The sequence below is a fragment of the Arvicola amphibius genome, chromosome 6, assembly GCF_903992535.2.
Source record: "Arvicola amphibius chromosome 6, mArvAmp1.2, whole genome shotgun sequence".
NCBI classification, from domain to species: domain Eukaryota; kingdom Metazoa; phylum Chordata; class Mammalia; order Rodentia; family Cricetidae; genus Arvicola; species Arvicola amphibius.
Window position 1 is genome coordinate 150,480,520 of NC_052052.2, and position 21,435 is coordinate 150,501,954.

Below are 21,435 nucleotides of genomic sequence, written 5' to 3' on the forward strand. Positions count from 1 at the left end.
TCCAGTTCGACCTCGGGCTGCGCTGCAAACAGCAGGCACCTGACCTTGAGCTAGCGCCTCTACCTCGGTTTCCTCCCTGTAACTCTCTAGGGTCATACCCACCACAAAGTGGGATTAAGAGCTAGGTTTGCAACCCCATCCCGCCAAGCGAGGGATTGTGGGGCAGCCTCAGACGCCCCCTACCCGCTAGGGTGGATTTGAAAGTCTACCTTCACCTTAAGGCTTGCTTTATCCCTCAGTCTGGGCGGTGGCGGTGGCGTTGCTCCCCTGATGTATGTGTGGGAGCTTGGAGAGACTTTTGGATTGCTGAGCACCAGTGAGGAGCCTGGGGCTGACGGGAAGGAGGCTCTCTAGTTTCTCAAGAACAGGTCGCCCTGCCTACATCCTCCTGAGATGCTGCCCCATAATGGGGAACCAAGGACCCCCCTGAGCTCAACTGGGAGGGAGGGACTCCTCCATCAGGGACTTGTGGTAGCTGTTGTCTGGTAGAGGAAGTGGCCTTGACTCCGGCTTTAGCCTCTGGAGCAACCCAGTGACCTTGAGCCTGGAAGCCTCGGTTTCCCCATCTGACACTCATTCTGACAACAGGTTGATGCTGCTGGTCCTATGCTGGCCCTGAACATGAAATATGACCGTGAAATGCATAGCTCAGGGCCCGGCACCCAGCATGTACCCCTGATCAGCTATGATTCCCTGCTTGTTCCCTGTGTAGGGGGCAGAGTAGCTCCACGCTAACTGGAGGTGGCTGATGACTGGAGGTGGCTGATGACTGTCAGATACCCTTACCAAGTATTGCCTCTAAGGGTCAGGAAGGAAGGTCACTTCTCAGTGTCCCACAGAAAGCTGATACCAGGCCGAGTTGCCTGTGCAGCTGACTCCTCTCCATGCTGTATCACCCTGTCTGGGTCAACCTCCTCCCATTTAATCTCAGCCTAGATGCTTTCCCCAGGTTCCGAAGCTGGCGCATTCCCTCTGTGCTGGACTAATTGCTAATTTTCACTAACTGCCTTGACTCAGATGTGTATTATCCAACTCTCATGAAATGAAGGATTCATCAGATTTGAAGGGACAAGGCAGAAGGCAAAAATCTGGTGACAGATTCCATCTGGCAAACACTCCTTTTAGAGACACTATCTCCCGAAGATCTGGAGACCCTCCCAGCTGTCATGTCCATGGGGAAAACAAACCCAGCTGTGGTCCCACTCCACCAACGCCCCAAAGAAGTAAAAGCAGGATTAAGCTGCAATCTGAAGGATTTAGCTCATCCCTGGGAGGGAAAACATCCCTGATACTGGGGTAAGGGTCTTGGCAGGCCAAAAATGTTCTTTGCCAAAAGTGTTTTAAGACAAGAGTACATTCACACAAAATGACTGGGAAGAGGAAAAAGACTCTATCAATCCTCAAGATAAGCACCCAAACCCAAGGGTGTCTCCATGTCCGATGAGAGGGGTTGGCATGTCTTTACTGGAAACAGAGAGCTGGGAATAGATGGGAACCCCCTAATCCATTGCAGATACAGATGTGGCCCCAGGCTTGAGACAAAAGCTTGGGGGGAGGGGGAGGGGAATCAAAAGGCGGTTAACAATGTTTGCCCAGGGTGACAGGGTTGTTCCTCAGGCTTTCCCCCATTTTATGCAAGGAGCACAGACTTCAGTCATCAGCACACAGGCTTCCGTGGCTTCCAGGGCTGTGGTCATGCGGAGAAAGGGAGAGAGTGAACAGAGAGGCATTTCCAGTGCGGTTCTGTGAATGGACACCCTGCCTCTGAGGTTTCCAGGTCCCCCGGAGCAGGTGTCCTTAGAAGCAGTTTGCCCGATTAAGTTTGTCACCATCTTTTTGTTCCCTATCTTTCATCTGACCCCCACCCGTTCCCAGTTCTCATATTTATCTCATTATGAGTTGCATAATACAGATCTGAGAATTCATTCCCCTGCTCAAAAATAGGTCCAAAGTCCTTAGACTGGAATGCATGGCTCTTCTGTGCTTCATTCTTACGGGTACGCACCTCCCCAGGGACTCCTGAAGGTAGAGGTTCTAGAACCTTTTCTCACCAGTCCCTGCACAAAGCTAGCATGAGTGTTCTTGTCAGTGGCAGAAGGACACAGGCACACCTGTGTGGAAACCTGTCAATGTCACAGGCGGAGAAGGAATCATAATCACTAATGTCAACAGCACCTGACACTTTGTGTGCTCCCCAACACGTGAGTAACCATCCCACAGCCCTGCGAGAAGCGATGCCCTGGCCCATGTAGGTTATAAAATGGCTCCCGAGTGACCACAAAGTGATAAGCTCTGCGCTGGAGTCCAGGGACCCAACACAAGGCACCTTCTCTACAGGGAATGCAGAGGGAGGATGGAAACAGGTACCCAAAATTGGAGAGCGTAGGAAACTGGAGACCTCAGGGGGAGATGCTCAAAAGATTCTGCAATAGTTGCCAGCAAGGAAGGCGGTACTGGCCAACAACCATGCTGCACTTTGGGGGACCTTGTTGACAACTGCAAGGTTTTGAATGTCATGATGCCAGGGGCGATGCTCTGGCATCTAGCTGTAGAGACTAGGGACACTCTTGAGCAGTCCACAGCCCTGTATACTGCTGTATACTCCCAGCCCTGCCGCAAAGAATGACATTGCCCTAAATGTGGGTGGTGCTGGGGTTCACAAACCCTAGGGTGGAAGAGATCCCTCCTAAACGAGATCAGCATGTCCAAGATGTCTGCAGGTAGACACTACGTGTTCTTGTGTGCTGGCCACTGCCATCCAGAATCTGCTCTGCTGGCTGCCAGGCTCCCAGGCTCCCCCTTCATGCCTCCAGAAACCAGGGTGGCCTTTTATTTAACTATAAAATTTTATACTAGAAAATCCACCCATTTAAACTGTACCAGTCAAGGGTTTAATAGAGCCGCTGGCTTTCGAAAGCACTCTAAACCTGACCCACACCCATCGTATAGGTTACTCGTAGTGGTGGGTCCACAGTCACCAAATTTTAAAAGCACTTTCACCATCACTGAAACAGACCTGTGCACCTTAGCCGCTCACCCTCCCCTCCACCCTCCAGCAGGGCTCACCTCAACCCAGCTGCTCATCTACTTTCTATCTCTGTAGACCTTTCTGTTCTGGACATCTCAGATAAATACTCTCACAGCGTGGGACCTTTCATGACTGGCTTCTTCTACCTTGGGAAATGTTTTCATGGTCCATCCTGTTGGAGCATGTTGATACAAGCCTGCATGCCTTTTTAGAGTTGACTAATATTCCATTGTATGGGAGCCACCTTCTGTTTACCAGTTGATGGAAAGTTGGGTTGCTTCCACTCTAAGGCTGTTTTGATCGGTGTTTCTGTGAGCTCTTGGGTACAGGCCTTTTGGAAAGACACATACTTTTCGTGGGGTGTGTATGTGGGAGCAGATGTACCCATTGACTTGAGTTCCCCCCAATCCGTTTGTGCCTTTTGTTCAGGATCTGTCCAAACACTCAGGTAAAGCTTCTCACCTCACTTCCTTACTTGGACCACACTGCGAACTCCACAAATGTCTGTCTGCCCAGCAGCCCGTGACCTTGGCTGTTTCTCCTCTCTCTGCTGGCCTCAAAACAAGCTCTCTCCTTCTCCAACCTTGGCATGTTTCCTCTGTCCATGTTGCCCCTTGTCCATGTTCCTGTACCCATGCTGCCCCAGGCTTAGCCCCATAGAGACCCTCCCTGGCGCCTCCACCTCCAGGCCCAGACTCCCTAGAACATCTCAAATTTTTCTTTAATCATTCTTTCCTACCTGATAAAATCTTGACAAACTCAAAAACTCAGGTGTGACTCCACATTTCCTCCCTCTCTGGGATCCTGGGCAAGCAGATCGTCCTCTCTGGACCTCCGGTGATCAATCTGAAGAAACCACAGGGGCCTATCATTGACTGATCTCAGAGGGGTTTTCCCAACTCAACCCTAATTTGACAGTGTGGTGAGAAGGGTGTGGGCCTGGCCACAAGGAGAGAAGGCTAGCTAGGCCCACGATGATCTTGGTCTTGGATCGGAGCAAGCAGAATGGCAAACTCATGAGACCTTTCTCCTGGAGTATATGGGAACTTTGCCTGGTTTCTGGACTCAAAAAAACAGCAGAGGTGATCTAGCTCCAGAAAAAAAAAAAAGAATACCATGGTCACTGCCAACTCTAAAATCACTCCTGATAGAATGTCCTCCAAATATCCAACCAGCACCTCTGAGCATCAGGGCTATCCATTCTTTCACTGAGATATTCAGGAAACACTCGTTAAGCCTGCCATGTGTCCAACCCTGAGCCGTCCACAGAAGACAGAGGTGGGTGAATGTGGCACCTACCCAAGGATGCCTATTCAGCAGGGAAGACAGTGCTGAGGAGGCCAAGGGACAGCATAGCCCTTCAACCATGTGCAGCACCCACACTTGGAGAATCCAGCGCTCACTCTTTAGAGGAAGTTGCCTCCAAAAATTTCCAAGACTGCCTTGGAGGTGATGGGAGTGCAAGGAGTGGCTGGGTCTTCCAGGTAGAGACAGAGACTGTCCAGAGGCATGGGGCTGTAGCGCTTCTGGGTGTTCTTAGGGCAGTTAGAACAGCTAGGCTCTATTTGATGTCCACAAGGGGGTGGGGTGGGAAGGGGTCATACAGAAGTCCACAGGACGCAGATCCTTTGCTGCCGAGTGGGTTGTGGGAGCCACGTGGGAGTCTAGGCTTCCGGTGATCAGGTTTGCTATCCCTTCAGGAAGCGTAGAGGAACGTGGGCTAGAGGAGGGTATAGACCTGGAGCCCACTGAGGATGCTCTGGCCCTCGACCTCTACAGCCAGAGAAGGGAATGGATTCAGAAGGAATGGGAGGTCAAATCACCACGGCACCTCACACCAGGTGTGAGGGAAAGGGAAGGGAGGGATGCAAGGGTAGAGAAACGGCAGCGGGAATGGGCCAGGCTCCTGGGGTCTCGGCTGCCACGAAGGAGGCCCAGGCTGATGGGAGCTGGCATCTGAACCCAGAGTTCCCAGTGTCTGGAGATGGAGGATGAGGGAAGCCAAACAGGGTAGTTCCGACCCAGGCATCTGGGTGGCAGAGAAACAGGAATGAGAATGCAGAGAACAAAAGATGAATGAAGCCTTCTGGGAACCTGAAGAACAGACAGTATGCTGGGAAGGTGGGCGGGGAAGGGGGGGGTACACAGACAGACAGACAGATGGATGGACGACTGAGGCCTCATCACAGCCAAGAGCAGGAGGCCCAGCTGCAGGGCTACTATGTGTTATTTCCAGAAGCAAAAATACTCATTACTCAGGAGAAAGCCTACGGTTAGAGTCGGGCATCTCTCGCCTCAGCTCCCACGCCCAGAGTGGAGCATATGCTATCTCGCTACTCTAGCAGAGGAGGATGTTAGTCCTCCCCAAACTACTGCCAATGAATCTGTCCAGATCGGGAGCAAAACTCTCAAGCAATAATGACCTCTGAAAAGGCATTTAGAAAAGGGAGGTGTAAGACAGGGAGCCTTCTAGACTCTACAGGACACAGGAGGACATGCAGTGACCACATGTCCAGGGGACTTCCACAGAGTACACAAGATGTTTGTTTGTTTAAATGAGCCAAATGTTTCATGTTTTCCCAGCAGATATTAATTATGCAGAGCGATGGGTTTTGTTAGAACTTTTCCATGCATGTACATATGTATTTCAGTTATAGTCACACACCCATTACCCTCTCTCTGGTCCCTTCCTACTCTCACTAATCCCCTTGCTCTTTCCAACCAGGCTTTCTTCTGCTGTCACACGCGCGCACGAGCGTGTGTGCAGGCGCATGTACACACATGCATGTGCATTTGCACACGTGTGTATCAGTTGTTTTCACTGGAGTTTTTTAGAGGAGCATGGGCAAAGGTTTGTTTATGTGGGGAGTTTGCCAGTGGCTATACCACTGAAGAAACTTTTCCTTCCTACCAAGCAACATTCACTGTGTGTAAGTTCTAGGAGATGTGGAGCCTCGAGACCCTTCCGTGATTGACTGTCAGTTAGGCTCAGTCCTGCATCCATAAGTATCTTGGCTGTGAGTTCAAGAGTGCAGTGGCCATATCATGCCTGGCTCAGTGCTCCACACCTCCCCCGCTCTTTCCACCCCCTTCCTTGGGCTCTTGCGTTCTTTCTGCCCTTTCTTCCAAGATGCGCCCTGAGCGTTGGGGTGCTGTAAACGTCTCCTTTGTGGTTAGGTATTTATCAGTTTTTTATTTAATAGCAGCTATTTATTAGCATTTTGATGTTATGAGTCTCTGCAGTCACGGTTAGCGGCCGCAGAAAGAAATCTTTCTGACCGAAGCTGACAGCAGCACTGGTAAACGGGCATGGACACAGCCGTGTAGAGGCATTTGGATGGGCACATCAAGTCCATTCAGCAAGATAAAGCAATTGCTTCTTCACTGGGGCCTGTGCCTTCCCCAGCCACAGGCTTTTGGTGGGTTTTTAGTAATAGAAGTGAATTGCCTCCTGTAGAGTAGGCATCTAATCCAATCAAAAGTCTGCTAGTTCCCCTCATAGCTGTCTTGCCTCTGTTGCGCCCTGGGACTCCTCTTGCCTGGCTGGTTATATTGTTAGATGCAGGGTACAGAGTTGAAAGGCAGTTGATGACAGCTCTCCTCCTGCAGCCTGCACGGCACCTTCCAACACTGAGGGCTAACACAGTAGGGAGGAAGCTTCCAGACTAATTCCAGGTCAGTTTCTCTGTGTCCTGCAACCCAGGCGTATGCGAGTCACCATTTTTTAAAGGAGAGTTCACTGGAAATGAAGGCATCCTGTTTTAGAGCCAAAAGGTTTGAATTCACATCCAGCATTCTAGCTTCTTTTGAAAAATGTAACGAGGTATCTCTGGGCCCATAGCGGTTCAGTGGCCACCTCCCTGCACATGGCTCTACCTGTCCCCAACACACACAGTGGATGTTAAGGTACACAGCCCACGCACAGCCTCTGTGGACCCCATGGACAAAAGGATTTATTCGATCCTGGGCAGGGCTGATGAGGTTTCATCATGCAACCGGGAACATCATGTCCCTTTTCTGTTGTTTGTTTTGAGACAGGCTATCTAATCCAGTGTGGCCTCAAATTTGCAATTCTCCTGCCCAAGGCCTCCAAATATGGGAATTACAGGTGTACACCACCATCCCTGAATTGACAGGCAACTAAAAGCCTAAGACTTGTTTACGTCTTGAATTTTCCATTAGTATCTTCAGGCTGTGGATGATCGCAGAGAAGAAAACACAACAGATAAAAGGATTCACTGCATTTTATTTAAATTTTTATTATATTCATATTATATATGTATTCATATTTTTACCCCAAAGGGGAACATGTATATGCTATCCTATATTGCATGCATTGGTTTTTATTTGCTAGTATTAACTCTCAATAGAGAAAGAATGTAATAATTGGTATCAATAACACACACACCAAAAACAGTTATTACAATCAAATCTCTCTAGGCATTAGTATTTTGCGGTGTTCTCCCCTGCTTCACGTGGATAGGATAGAAGTTCATAGAATCATTACATATTATTTGAATCCCGGTGAGTTTTTAAAATCTAATTACAAGTATTCCCCCCTTATTATTTGTAGTTTCCAGTGTGTGGCAGTAGTAGGTGTAGCATCTCTGATGCTTGACTCAACTACTCTTAAGTTCTGAGCATCAAAAATCGCTTTCACCATTCAAGCCACTGTCAAGAGCACAGACCCTTCTGTGGCTAAGTGGGCATGTCCGGGAAGTCAGGTGTCTAGGCCAGAAGCATGCTTTCTGGCCCTTGGGTTCGGTAGGGCAAGAATGGGAGGGATAAGAGAGCTGCTAAGTGAGAGGGCAGGATGGGGTTCCAGGGGAGGAGCAGCAGAACAGAGCAAATGCAGGGGAGAAGCTAGAGAAAGGCAGGCACACATGTGGGCCAGGGATTGGCCTGTCTGTCAGCAGCCCACAACATTGATGCACTGGTATGAGCTCAGAGATACTGGGGTTTAAGATGCAGTTGCCCCCTGATCCCTTACAAGTCAGATGATGTGGTGGTTTGAATAGGAATGGACCCCATAGGCTCATATATTTCAATGCTTAGTCATCAGGGAATGGCACTATTTGATAAAGATTAGGAGGTGTGGTCTTGCTAGAGGAGGAAGTGTGTCACTAGAGGTGGGTTTTGAGGTTTCAAAAGTCCTAGCCAGGCCCAGTGGCTCTCTCTTCCTGCTGCCTGCAGATCCAAATGTGAACCACTCAGCTACTTCTCCAGCACCATGTCTGCCTGCATGCTGCCATGGTCCATGCTATGCTCCCCACCAAGCTCCCCATCATGATGATAATGAACTAAACCTCTGAAGCTGTAAGCCAGCCCCAGTTAAATGCTTCCTCTTGTAAGAGTTGCCTTGGTTATAATATCTCTTCACAGCAATAGAACACTGGCTAGGGCAGATAATATTGTACAGGGACAGCTGGTACTTCTAGGTGACAGGTGAGAGCCGCTGCAGCCAGAGAGAAGGTGCTGGTCTAGGGGAGCCTTGCTCTTGACCCTTAACCAAAAAGCCTTCTAGCATCCTCTGAGGTCAGGGTTATCTCACCACTTTTCAGGAGGGGAAATGGAAGCAGGAAACAAAGCCACTGTCCCCAAATTGCCCAGCCCTGGTCTACTCAGATCCTGCCCAAGAGGCCCAAAGGCCATGCTTCTGGCCTGGACACCTGACTTCATGGGCATTCCCAGCTCCCCCAGCTCTGTGATGGGAGCAACTGCCAAAAAAAAAAAAAAGATGTTTTTTTTTGCATCTGGTATCTGAGGCTCAATGAGAATGAGATGGAGTGGGAACAAGGCTGTGACCCAGTCAGTCAAAGCCATGAGGCTGATGAAGCAGCGTTCACATGCAATGTATCCGGGGTGGGTTAGGAAGGAGGCTACAAGGCCAGGGGCAGAACTGCCTACATCAGAGAGGGAATGGTGAAGGAGAGGAGGAAATGAGACTTCTCCAGTGAGGAAAACCGAGGCTGGATTCTCCACTGGGTGTCTGTGTAGACATCTTCAGGGAGGCTGCACCTTGTCTGCAGTCTTATTACACACCCTTGAAAGGCACACTGTGGCGCAGAGGCACAGAGAGCCCTGTCCCCCCTCAGATGCCACATTGTTCACGTCACCAATGTCCATTATCCACGTGACACCCAGGTCATGAGCCTCGTTTGCTCACTTGAGTATTTTAAAATAAACTTGTATCTATTTTAAATTCGAGTATTTTAAAATAAAACAAACCAGGGGCCAGTGTGGAGATGCTCAAAGGAAGAGCTCTTGTCAAGGATTCCTGCGGGCTTAGGTTCCATCCTGGCACCATTGTTAGCAGAACAATTTCCCACTAGTGAATTCAGGCTTCGTTTTTATTCTACGAGCACATGATACCTTTCCATTGCTACAGTCAATAGAATTACAGAAGGAACTTAGTTCCTTGTTATAATAACCAATCTACCTCCAAGTTTTCCTGATCAACTCCCCTGCTTCAGGGCCACGGCTGTGTTCAAACCTATGCATCCCCAACAGGGCCCTCTCAATATTCTCAAAAGCCTCAGCGTTCCCCCGGGGAATTGGCCTCTTCTGCTCTTGGCCTGAACCGCAGAACCTCAAAGATGTCATGATTATCTAATTGGATACAGAGTTTCTAAGCAGCTTTATTTTAACAAACTAAGGGAACTGCTACCTCAAACGGCAAGCTCCAGTCTCTCAGAGACCAGAAAGCTGGCATCCTTGTCTGGTAAATCTGCTCCAAGTGACCCCCAGCGTAAGGACAGACCCAAAGCTGACCACTGGAGATGTGGCCCTGGAATGTCTTCCAAAGTACCAGCCAAGTGCAGTTAGCACTTCCGACTTAGAGAATACCACAGAAGAGTCCAGCCTCCCGTAGACATGCTCAGGACGCTTTCCTCATCTTTCAGCTGGGCAGACAGCATCCAGACCAAAGCCTGTCTTAACAAGTGAGGCCTGCCTCATGAGATTTCTTGAGGTCTATTCTAGAAGTGTGTGGTTTTGCTCCTTGTAAACTAAAAATATTATGAAGCCAAGCCATAACAGTCGGAAACTGACCCTTACTAGAAATCTAGACGTTTCCATTATATCTCCCAATTATAAAAATGGGCATTTAAAAAAATTATGATTGTTTACACCCAATAACACTCTTCAGCAGACTGAAATGTGTGTAAGCACTGGCTTACTTCTTTACACGAACATTAGCAAACTGAGGGAAATGCATGTCACTGAAGGGGCTGGGGTCAATCAAGGAAAGCTAGCCTGTCCATCCATGTGGAATACTGGACAGAGATTCCTGCACACCCAATGACCACTGGACTGTTTCCCGTCTTCAGTCTGGCAATAGATGATGCATAGGTCCCATGACCCTTGCCCTTACCGCTGGCTTCCCTTCTTCTCCCTCACCCCATGGCCTCCCTGAGACCGCAAGGACCCTTTGACTGTTCACAGTAGAGGTCAGTCCCCCGGGGAGCCACTGGCCAAAGACCTGCCATGAGAAAACAACAAAAATCTTGTCCTGGCTAGCTTTGCCAAACCCTGTCTGGGCACAGGCCTGTTACAGTGTTTCTTATTCCACCCATGACTGAAAGGTGGTTTGACCAGAAGCCTCTGAGGATCATTATCAGAAGAGCCACCAAGGGCTTATTAGGTTTATGAGCCCTGTGTGGGTTTGGTCTCAGCAGATTGGAATCTTACAAATCTCCCTCGGCCCGATGTCTCAGGAAACTTCTCTCCATGTGTTATGTATTTAGAGTCTGACTATGCCTTGCCCCCAGGATAGACTCCTAGCTCCACAATGAGCCACCCCTTCCCACTTGGCCTCACCCCTCTCCCTCACTATTATTGCCACTGTTAGAGGGCTGTCACCAAAGTGACCCCTTCTAGCACCGGCTCCCCTTCCTCTCTGCTCTCTCTCCTTCATTCTCTACCTTCCAACCCAAACACAGCCCCATCTAGCCTGCCCTGGCCCCATTCCCAGTCCACAAGCTGCTTTAGATAGACTTGTTTTAGTCGCTCGCTGCCTCTCTCCATCTGGTGACCTTGGCTGCCTTCACTTCCAGACAAGGTGGGACTTCAAATAAGCTTCTGTGACAGAGAAGCAGACAGTCGCCATGAGGCATGCCATCTGTGGGGGAGCCTCCATGTTCCTTACACAGCCCCAACTTCCACTTTCGTTCTCTCAGCTGAGTGTTGTGATATACTACTCAGAGATGGAAGCACAGCCTCGGAGAGGTCAGCGATTTTCCCAGCAACACAATGACGGCATTGCTCAGCCAGTATCTGACACACATCAGGCAGCTGCCTTCCCACAACATGGTATTGGTTCCCTGGGTAAAGAGAGATGATCCCCCTGGTGCAGAGCAGGCAGCCCTAGGGACCACCCAAGATAGATTTGGGTCATCAGTGACATACATATAACTAATGCCCAGATGTCATGTAAACTTTCCTTTGACCGTGGAGAAGACACCTGTCACAGGCTACCATCCCCACTCTCCACCGCCTTCCGAAAGCAGACCAGTCATCCTCTGGTCTGCCCTCTGGAGCGTCAACGACATTGGCTGTGCATTTCTTGTTAGGGTGACCTATGTGTGGGAGAGTGATTCTATCCATGCAGATGATGATCAAAAAATTCCTTTTATAAAAATATTCAACCAATTCAAGGGGAAAATGTCAGATAAAGATATAGATGTGATGTTTTGTAAATTTGGCTAAGATTGTGATGGGGTAGAGGAGTGTAGGAGGCTTGAGAAACAGGGAGAAGGAGACAAGATGAATACAAGAAGGTGAATTCCAAGGTTGACTCTTGACAGACATAACCAACTGTGTGATCTCCATCAAGGTACCTGGTTCCTCTGTGTCATTTTGCAAAATGGGGTGACAGTGGTATTCCTATTCAGTTCTCCTACAGGGCTCACATTGAGGTAATGGGTGTGGAGAGACTGGGGGAAAAGGATGACCTAAGATAACCAACAGGGTGAATGTTCTTGGCAAGGGTTAGCTGTTTGCCTCTGATACCTCTAAAATGACCCAGCCGACTATAAAGCTTTTTCCTATACAACTAACCTGTACCCTGCCAGAAGGGCAAAACCTTCAATGAATGAGCTTGGGGCACAGAACAGAGAAGAAGGAAAGACCCGGTCCCTGGGGAGATGGTGACAGAGGTGACGGTAGCAATGACTGTGGTGATGGCTGAGGTAACGAGGGTGACAGCAGGGTGGGGGTGGCGTATCCATTTGGCAGACTTGAAGGCTGTGCGGAACAGAGATGCAAGGACCTGAAAGACACAGACTTCTGTAGCTCTGCCTGTAAGGAAGGACTTGGAGCCTCTCACGGGCCTACAAAAAATATTTGCAAACTCACATCCATGCATACAAAGTTACAGATCAAAAATACAGGAGAGAAAAACACTAACTGCCAGTGGCACCTTATAATCACACAGCCACATAGTGTTAGCCATCTGGTCCCAACCACGATGTCCTTTCTGTGGAATGTGCATAAACTGAAATGCTTTCCAGCCCTGCCCCCCGGGGAATATTGTTTTCAACAGAAAGTGTGCGAGGCCCTTGACAGATCTCTAAATGACTTATTGGAAAAAGTCTTGTAAGAAAGTTCTCTGTCATGAAAAGTATGTAGGGAGACCAAGATGGCTGTCTCTTGGGGGTAAAAGGGCCTTCGTGAATATCAGGGGGTGGCTGTGTTTGGATTCTACCCACTTCTCTTCTAGTTTGTTATTTGGTAGACACATAATTCCTTCTTGCTTTCTTTTGTTCTTTCCTTCCTTCCTTCCTTTCTCCCTCCCTTCCTTCCTTCTCTTCATGCATACAGAGTAGGGAGAAACTCAAGTCATTCTAAGCCTGCCTACTTATTTTTTTCTACCAAAGAAACTGAGGGTATGAAACTTGTTAGATATAACCCAGAAAATCAAAGTCACACCAGGACTTAGCCTGGGAATCCAAATTTTCACTCGGTTACCCTCCTCACCCCATTTCCTGCCCTGGGAGCTTTTGACCCCAAGGTGGTGGGGATTCGAGCTTCTCTGCCAAAGCAGGGAGTCCTCTGCTTTTTTTCCTTGAGAACCAAGGTAGAAGTTTGCCTTGGCTCAGTCTAGCCCCTGTCAATACACTCCTTCTCCAGGCCTTCCCCACACCCGCATGCCAACCCTTGCTCAGGGTACACTTTGACCAAGATACTCCAATTCCTAATCTATAAAATGATATGAGCAGTAGCTACAGAGCCGCAGTGGAGATTAAATGAGATCTCGTGTGTAAAAGGAGCTAGAATGTTCCCTGGCACTTCAAAGTGCCTGATAAATGGGGCATTACTATGCGATGGTCATTCAAATCATATTTGGCCACTCTCCAGCTAACAACCGTTGCTCTCCTATTGCCTGTCAGAGAGCAAGATAAAGGGGCTCTTAGATCTTACACTAACCAGAGCTCACACTCCTACAGGGAGTGGCAACAGCCAGGCGGGTGTAGGCAGGGTACTGAGGCAGGAGAATCAAGAATTCATGGTCATCCTCCCCTACCTAGTAAGTGCAAAGTCAGCTTGGCCATGAAATTCTGTCTCAAAAGAATTAAAAGATGCAAACTGTGCTATGTAAAAGGCTGGGTGGGGTGGTCGTGACAGTGGTGGGTGGCCGGGTGGATCCCCCTTCAGAACTGATACCCGTGCTGAGCTACTGAATCTGAGTATCACAGAGTTGGTGGCACCAATAAAGAAGGTGGCAGCGAGAGGAGAGAAGACCGATATGGATTTTGGAGGCAGGACACATGGGGCTGGCCGGTGGTTGGGTGCTGGTGATGAAGGAAGGGTAACACTAGAGCATTTCACGGAGCAATTCTCATCTCTGAACAATGAAGTAGTTGAAGGCCGAGCAAGAACAGAATAAAAAAAAAAAAAAAACTTAGGGACCTATTGTCTGAAGTTTCTGCCCCACCTGGTCCTGCGGCCATTAAATCCCAAAGAATCACACAGAGGTCTACATTAATTATAAAATGATTGGCCCATTAGCTCAGGCTTCTTATTAACTAATTCTTGTACCTTACATTAGCCCATAATTCTTGTCCGTGTTAGCTGTGTGGCTTGCTGCCTTTTTCAGCGAGGCAGTCACATCTTGCTTCCTCTGCAGCTGGGTGATGACTGCAGACTGAAACTTCCCTCTTCCCAGAGTTCTCATTGCCCCGCCTCTACTTCCTGCCTGGACACCCCACCTCTACTTCCTGCCTGGCTACTGGCCAATCAGCATTTATTTAAAATACAAGTGACAGGGTACAGACTCCCCCCTCCCTTTTTTAAAACAAGAACTCTGAATCGAATCTCCTTTGTTTAGCTTTTCTATTGACCACTATCCATAACAACTTGTAACCCAATTCTAAACAAAGACAAACATCCATAACCCATTTTTGGGGAATGTGGGCGTAGTTTTCCAGGCTACCTCCTGCTGATTGGGGGTGCTGATAATCTTATGGGGACCTGAAGAAAATTTAGAATTATAATCAGGTCCTGACTGGAGTATCCTGTGAGGCTTGATCATCTCAGGCAGCAGTCTTTGAACTGTTCTGGATGTAGAACTCAGACATCCGGGCCATTCCTCCTATTGGAGATTTCTCAGGAGGTCTTCCTTGGTCAAACCTGACTTTTCTTAAGGCAGAATGAATCCACAGGGACCCACTTCCTGGTTTCTGAGTGGTGATACACAGAGCAGACAAGTCTACAGACAGAAACTAAGCCACTGGCCACCAGGGGTTGGAGGAGGGGACCGACAAGGAGAGGGTCTGCTTATGGACTGCTGTGTTTTGGAAGCCAGCTGAGGGGATAGTCATACAGTGTGACCGAGATACTGGAAACTGCTGGACTCTGCACCGCCATAACAGCGACTTATGCAAATTCCAGCTCAGGTAGGGAAAAAAGATGACACAAGAATAATGACTTTCTCAGACAAACCCAAAACTAAGGGACCATGTCCCCAGGAGGGACTTGGCCACCTCCAGGCACTGCTGTCAGACGCTAAGCAGATGTCCCTGAAAGGGAGACGTGACAGCCAAGCTGCCCAGATTCTAGATACACATGGGAAAGCCGTGAACACTCCCAGACTCTGACCCGAACCTTGTTCAAAGTTCTGCCAGTCGCCTCACCAGCTGTGCATCTTCAGACAAGTGGCTTGCTCTCTCTGAGCCTCAGTTTTACTAATTATCAGGTGGCAACAATGCTCACCCCTGCGATCGACGTGTTACCCCCTGTATGTGCCTGGTCTGTGGAGGGTGACTGGCGCATGGCAATGGTCACCGTCTAGGCTTCCATCCACCATACTAGAGAGGCCTCTGTGCCTTCAACATCCTGCTCTGAGCTGATGGGAATCTGGCTGGGAGGCAGCAAGGCTCTTACCAACCTGGGCCAAGAGCAGCAGCTACAGACCTTTGCCCCAAATTCCAGATGACATTCAGATACACTCACCTTTCAGCCTGTTTGTGTAGGGGGGTGGAGGACGGTGTTTGTAACAAGGTGACATGAGGAGAAACAAAAGCCGGCTCTCATTTTAGGTTCATGTGGCCAGAAGACACAAAGTGTGGAATGAAAGCCCCTGTACGGCTAGGCCTTCCTACAGCTAGGCCTTCCCACTAAGCAACAGCCCCGGCACATGTCTTCCTTCGGTGACGGTTACCATCAAATGTCCCACCCACTATGGATGAGGAAGCAGCTGCCGATCTCACTATCCAAAAGAATTGAAAGGCTGCTGTGGCCATGCTTTTCAGGAAGGAAGAAGCCTGAGCTGCAAACGCAGGCAGTCAGGCCAAGCAGCCTTTGTCTGTTGAAAAGCTAAATGCAGAGTGGCTAAAAATAGGGCCTGTGGAGGCAGGCGGATCTGGGCTCAAATCCTGACTTGCCTTCTTCCCGGTTTTGAGACTCTGGGCAAGTGCCACAACTCCTAAACTTTGCTTTCTGCCTTTGTCAAGTGGGGAGAATAAAAACCCCTCCCCTGACAAAATTGTGCAAAGATTAAATAAAACAGCGCACAGCCTCAGGCCAGCCATGAGCTAAACCCTGTGGTCTAAGCTAGTTCCCCAGGGAACCAGCCTCACTGACTGCTCAGGGAGACCCGGCATTCTGTGTGTCATCCGCTTCCCAGATGGTCTTGAACTTGTTCCATGAACTGTCACTAGCACCCTGTTGCTGTCAGAAGACTAAACATCTAAATGTTCTATCCCTAGCTGCATTTTCCTCCCGATGATCAGCTGGGAAGCCAGGCAGGCTCTGGACCTCGCAAGCAAGGCAGACACTGCCATTTCTACTCTAAGGGACTCTCTGGAGGACATGGTACAGTCACACACATGACCATCCAGCTGTGAACCTCACGGAGGGAAAGAGAATGGCCCTGGGGCTTAGGAGCCTGGAGGCAGTGGACTTCTTACAAGGCAGCCCTCTCCCTAACCTAGAGCCCTTAACAACTCTGCCTCCACCCCTTTTATTCTGACACACACACCCTCACACATTCACTTACTCTGATACACACACTAAACATACACACTCGCACACACTCACACATACACACTCAGAGCTGCCCCCACCCCAGGGCTGGTTCCTCTGAGTCTCTTTACCTCTCTCAGCCTTTATTGTCCATCCCTTGCTGTGCTGAGTTCCTGGCGAGCTGGGACCTGCCATGTCATTTCCATTTGTGTTCCTGGTCCTTGCCTCGTTCTTTTGCATATGACACTAAGTCCCAAATCTCAGCTCAAGACAGACCTCCATGTCAGCATTTCCTGGCAGCCCCAAGAGGGCAGAGAGCACTCCTGAGAAGGCCTGACCTCATTTTAGCCATGACTCTCAAAGCCCAAGTCACCTTGCTAGTCACCATATGAGGTGGCTGCTCTGAGGCCTAGGTGACTTTGTTCTTCCACAAAGAATGAAAGTCATGGTGCTCCAGTAGCTACCTGCTTGCTGCATCCTTTTAGGGCTGCTTCTTAGGAGTTGGTTCTGAGGCGCTTCTAACCTTCTCCACCCAGGGTCCATGGGACACTGAAGTAAATGGGCTGCCCTCTGGAGACCCAGTGACATCAGCGTCTGATCACCTATGGTGATGGCTAGGGGCATCATCAGTGCCTGCTCGTACAAACCCATTGGGGACCTCTGATGGGTGCAGGAAAATGAGGTCCAGGAGTCCTGCTCCTGCTTTCCCAGTTGGAGCATCCTCTACCACTCTCCGTCTCCTGCTAGAAGCTTCCCACGCATCCTAGGTTAAAGAACACCATCTCCTACCTCAAGCTCTTCGGGGGTCTGCTCCCATGTGGGATCTGTTTGCTCCCCATTTTCACTGCCACCTCCTTTCTGTCTTCTATGGCTCTCTCCACTCTCCCCTGTAGGGTACTTGGTACAATAGCTATTAAATAAGCAAGTCTAGCACAGCTTCCACGGTTCATCCCTACGCCATACCCCGGTCTTCATGTCTGTTGTGCTTGCTGCTCTGTCCCAAGAGCCCAGCACAGGGTCTGCACCTGGAAGGCTTTCAGGAAATGGATGGCGCACGTGTGCTGTTGATGCAAGTGCCGTTTGGTGTGGTGTGCACCCTGGTGCAAGTGCCGTTTGACGTGGGGTGTGCTCAGGGTTTCAGTTCCCTTATGCTCACCGTTTTGGTACCCACCAACTGAAGAAGGAAGTAGTCATTCTGTGACACCTTTGTCCCTCTGAAGAGAGCACATCAGAAGCAGAACTCACAACCATCAGGGTCAGAGTCCTTGACTTCGGCACGCCTCTATTTCCCAGAATGCTTTTCTAGAATGAGAATCATCAGCCCACTTACGTCCCAGGAAGGATGCCCAGTGACCTCCATGTCCCTTACCTACTGTAAGTTGATGCTGGAGATACACACCATTAAGCCTTAACTGACCCCTACCCTCCTCCCCCCCACTCTCTGGCTGCCTGTAGCCACTCTCTGGCTGCCTGTAGCCAAGCTTGGCTTCACACAAGGTCATGCTGGTGGTGAAAGCACAAGTTTCACAGAAGGGAAAACTCTACTTACCACAGAGGACATAGCACCGAGCCCAACTTCATCCAGGGGGACTGGTCCAGCCTGTCCCCCAGCCCATCTGTTTTCTTAGTCATTTTTTCTAGATTAGTAGTAATGAGGTAGAAGCTGGGGCATCAGACCAACCTAGATTTACCCCCCCCCCAGTTTCTAGACATAGTGAAATGGTGTTCCGGACATCACCCCAATCCAGTTCCTGAGGAGACAGTACAGAAGGTGAATTACCCCAGACTGCCCCAGAAGGAAAATTTATTTCCATAAGGCCCTGAAAACTCAGAACTCTGAACAAAAAGCATTAGCTAGGGGCAGGTAAGGAAAAATGAGGGGTTTGGAGGATGGAAAAACTACCTCCAAGAACCAGGAGGTGACAGGGGGACAAGCCTTGGGAGAAGAGTAAGAACATCCAGGACAAGAAAGGGCTGGAGGGTGTTCCAGGTAGCAGGAACAACACCTGCAGTGGCACAGGGTCAGAGGGGCCCTCGCATGTTCCAGAAGCAGGAAAAAGTGAATCCTGCCACAGCTGTGTTCCTCAGAATGCTGGGAGGCACAACGGGCGTTCAACAGGCAGGAACTGACATTGATGGTACGAGATTGGACCAGATCACAGAGTGCCTTGAATTCCCAGCCAAAGGCAGGTCAGGGGAACCAGCCAGAGCAGACCTCCCCACACAGAGTCCAGCATGGCTGGGTGGGTGTAACAGGTACCCAAGAGATGCAATGGGACCCCAGCCTATGGTTGCTTCTGAGCGCTGCTTATGGGGGCCACCTGGGATGAGAGGCACACAATGAGTTTGTTAACAGGGTGGCAGTGGTTGGAGACACCTGTAGGTAAAATCGGAAGCTTTCCTCTGTGTGTGCTGGGGACGTGCTCTGCATGGGTACATTCAGGAAGCCCCTCTTTCAAATGTGTTAAGGCAATTATGAGGAACCTTTGAAAGGTGATATATAAATGCACAGCTGAAGTATTTGTGGGCAGCCCGCGAGATGGCAAAGGAAACGGCTGGTGAACAACAAACACATCTTTCTCTCACACACACAGAGGTAGCGTCAAACTGCTTGAATTTGTGTCAAAGATAAACAAGATGTCATGCATACTATTTTTTTCAGTTTTACATAACTGCTTTAGATATTCAATATAAAACAAACTTATTTTCAGCTGTCCATTCAGGCATAGTTACGAGGCCCAATGAGCCCCAATGATGAGCAATCAGGTGGGGAAACGACCTATAAACACTTAACGCTGTACAAACTTCTCTTCATATGAGCAGTGAGAAAAGATGTGGATGGGTGGATGGATGGATGGATGGATGGATGGATGGATGGATGGATGGGTGGGTGGATAAATGGATGGATAAATGGATGGATAAATGGATGGATGGTTGGATGGATGGTGAGATCCAATCGGCAAGGCCAGTTGAAATCTAATCAGAGAATGGGCACTAAGAGTGAACCAAAGGCACTTGAACTGTGGATATTAATCAGCTTTCCACATGTGACAAAAACCTGAGGTAAACAAGGAAATAAGGTTTATTGGAACTTGTAACTCTAGAGGTTTAAGTTCATGGTCTCGACCCCGTGGCTTTGGGCTTGTGGCAACAAAGCACATGGTGGCAGAAAGTGCATGGCAGAGGGGTCTGTTCACCTCACAGCAGCCAGGAAGCAAAGATGGAGACAGGAGGGGATCAAGGCCCCAATAACCCCTTCAGTCCTTCATTAGCTCATGCCCTGACTTCCTCCCTGCAGGCCCTGCCTTCTAAACCTTCTACCACCTCTAGCAGCACCACAGGCTGGTGACCAAGCCTTTGGAGGCCACTTATCCAAACTGTAGCACTGAATTTGAGTCTAGGCTCTGCCAGTCCTCAGAGGAACGACACCACTTGGTTCTTTGTCCACACACTCCTCAAGGTTGAATGGAGATGATCTCTCTCATTCCGGGGGCTGTCGTTAGGATTCGAGGACGTTTATCTGCTCTGAGCAACATCACACAGGCCAGGCCTGGTTCACAGTGCAGAGTCACCATGGTGTATGATCTACCACCCTCTTCACTGTGGAAGTTCATGTCCCCACATGTGTGCCACTCACAACCCTGCCAGCACAAATGTGCCACTCACAATCCCACCATTTTCCATGCGTCCGCGGTTACGTTGCTTCAGGCTGGGCAATGAGCAAAAGAATTGGTTAAATCTGAAGTGCTCTGAAGAGACACTTGTTATAAATTGCAAATTTTAAAAGAAATTAAAGAAAGGAGGTTATATATTGGGGTGTGTGTGTGTGTGTGTAACTGTGCCCTACCTATATATACACAGAGGGACAGGGGAACTGTGGAAGGACCCCCTCAAGCCAAATGTCACAGCAATTATCTCCTGGGTGAGCAGGCTAGGCTGCTTGGCAGCTCAGAGAGTTGACACCTCCGGAAGCCTCTGGGATGCTGGCTTACTGCTGTGAGCAGATGAGCCCTTGCATGGTTTGGAGGTTTAGGAGAGTTCCTTTTCCATCAGCAGCTGGGAGGCCATGAGGAGTCTGTGGACAAAGGACCCACTGGATGTTGGCCCACAAGTAGATGCTACAGTTCTTTACGGTGGATCATTCTACTCACGGGGCATGGGGTTGGATGGTGGATGGAATTAACCCCGCACAAACTCCCCCCCCCCCCCCGCGCCTTTAGAATGCACACTGAAAACTCTGGGAAGCCTCACACTGAACAGGAAGACAGTGAAGTGGATCCTGGGAAGGCTAACAAAGAAAGAATCCCAACTGGTCACCTGTCCTTCCCTGGCACCTGGAACATTTCAGCATGTCCAAAGTCCCCAGAGAAGAGATTGTTTGAAGAAAACTAGAGGGATGGAGAGAAGGAGGAAGGGAGGAAAGGAGAGAGGGAGGGAGGGAGATGGAGGGAAGGATGGGATTTCTAATTATATTGAGAGCTGTTTCACTCAGCTTTGAAGAGTCTCCCAAATATTAACTTGAAATCAGCCCAATGCCAAAATGCCTACAGCCAGCTGTCAAGGAATTGAAGAGAAAATTATTATCAGAAATAGGGAGTCTCAAAAAAAATGTCTATCCTTTTTGCTTCCCCTCCAAAGTTAATTAAGTGTGGTGGTAAGACCCGTGCTGTTTGGTCTCTTCATGTAATGAAGGGCTCCTCCAGAAATAATAGCCAGAGGCTCAGCTCACAGGGCTGAGAGGCTGAGGCAGCTGGAGCAGCAGAGGGTGTCGGGAACCCTGCTCCAGCACAGCCATTCTGACCAGAGGGGGCATTTGTATTCAGACTGTAGAGCAGCTCCAGGCAAGAGCCAGAGAGGAGAGGCAGGATTTATTATGTCCCTTGGTGATCAGCTTGCTTCCAAGAGGGTTCCGCTGGCTGTCATTTAGATTTCCACAGTCTCAATCC

The 21,435-nt window shown here is 49.3% G+C and overlaps 1 protein-coding gene across 4 annotated transcripts in view; it reads left to right on the forward strand.

Annotated features, from left to right (window-relative positions):
* The window catches only part of Hrh2 (histamine receptor H2), a 43,586-nt gene that overhangs the window by 210 nt on the left and 21,941 nt on the right, over positions 1 to 21,435 (forward strand). The gene's annotated exons all lie outside the window — the stretch shown is intronic.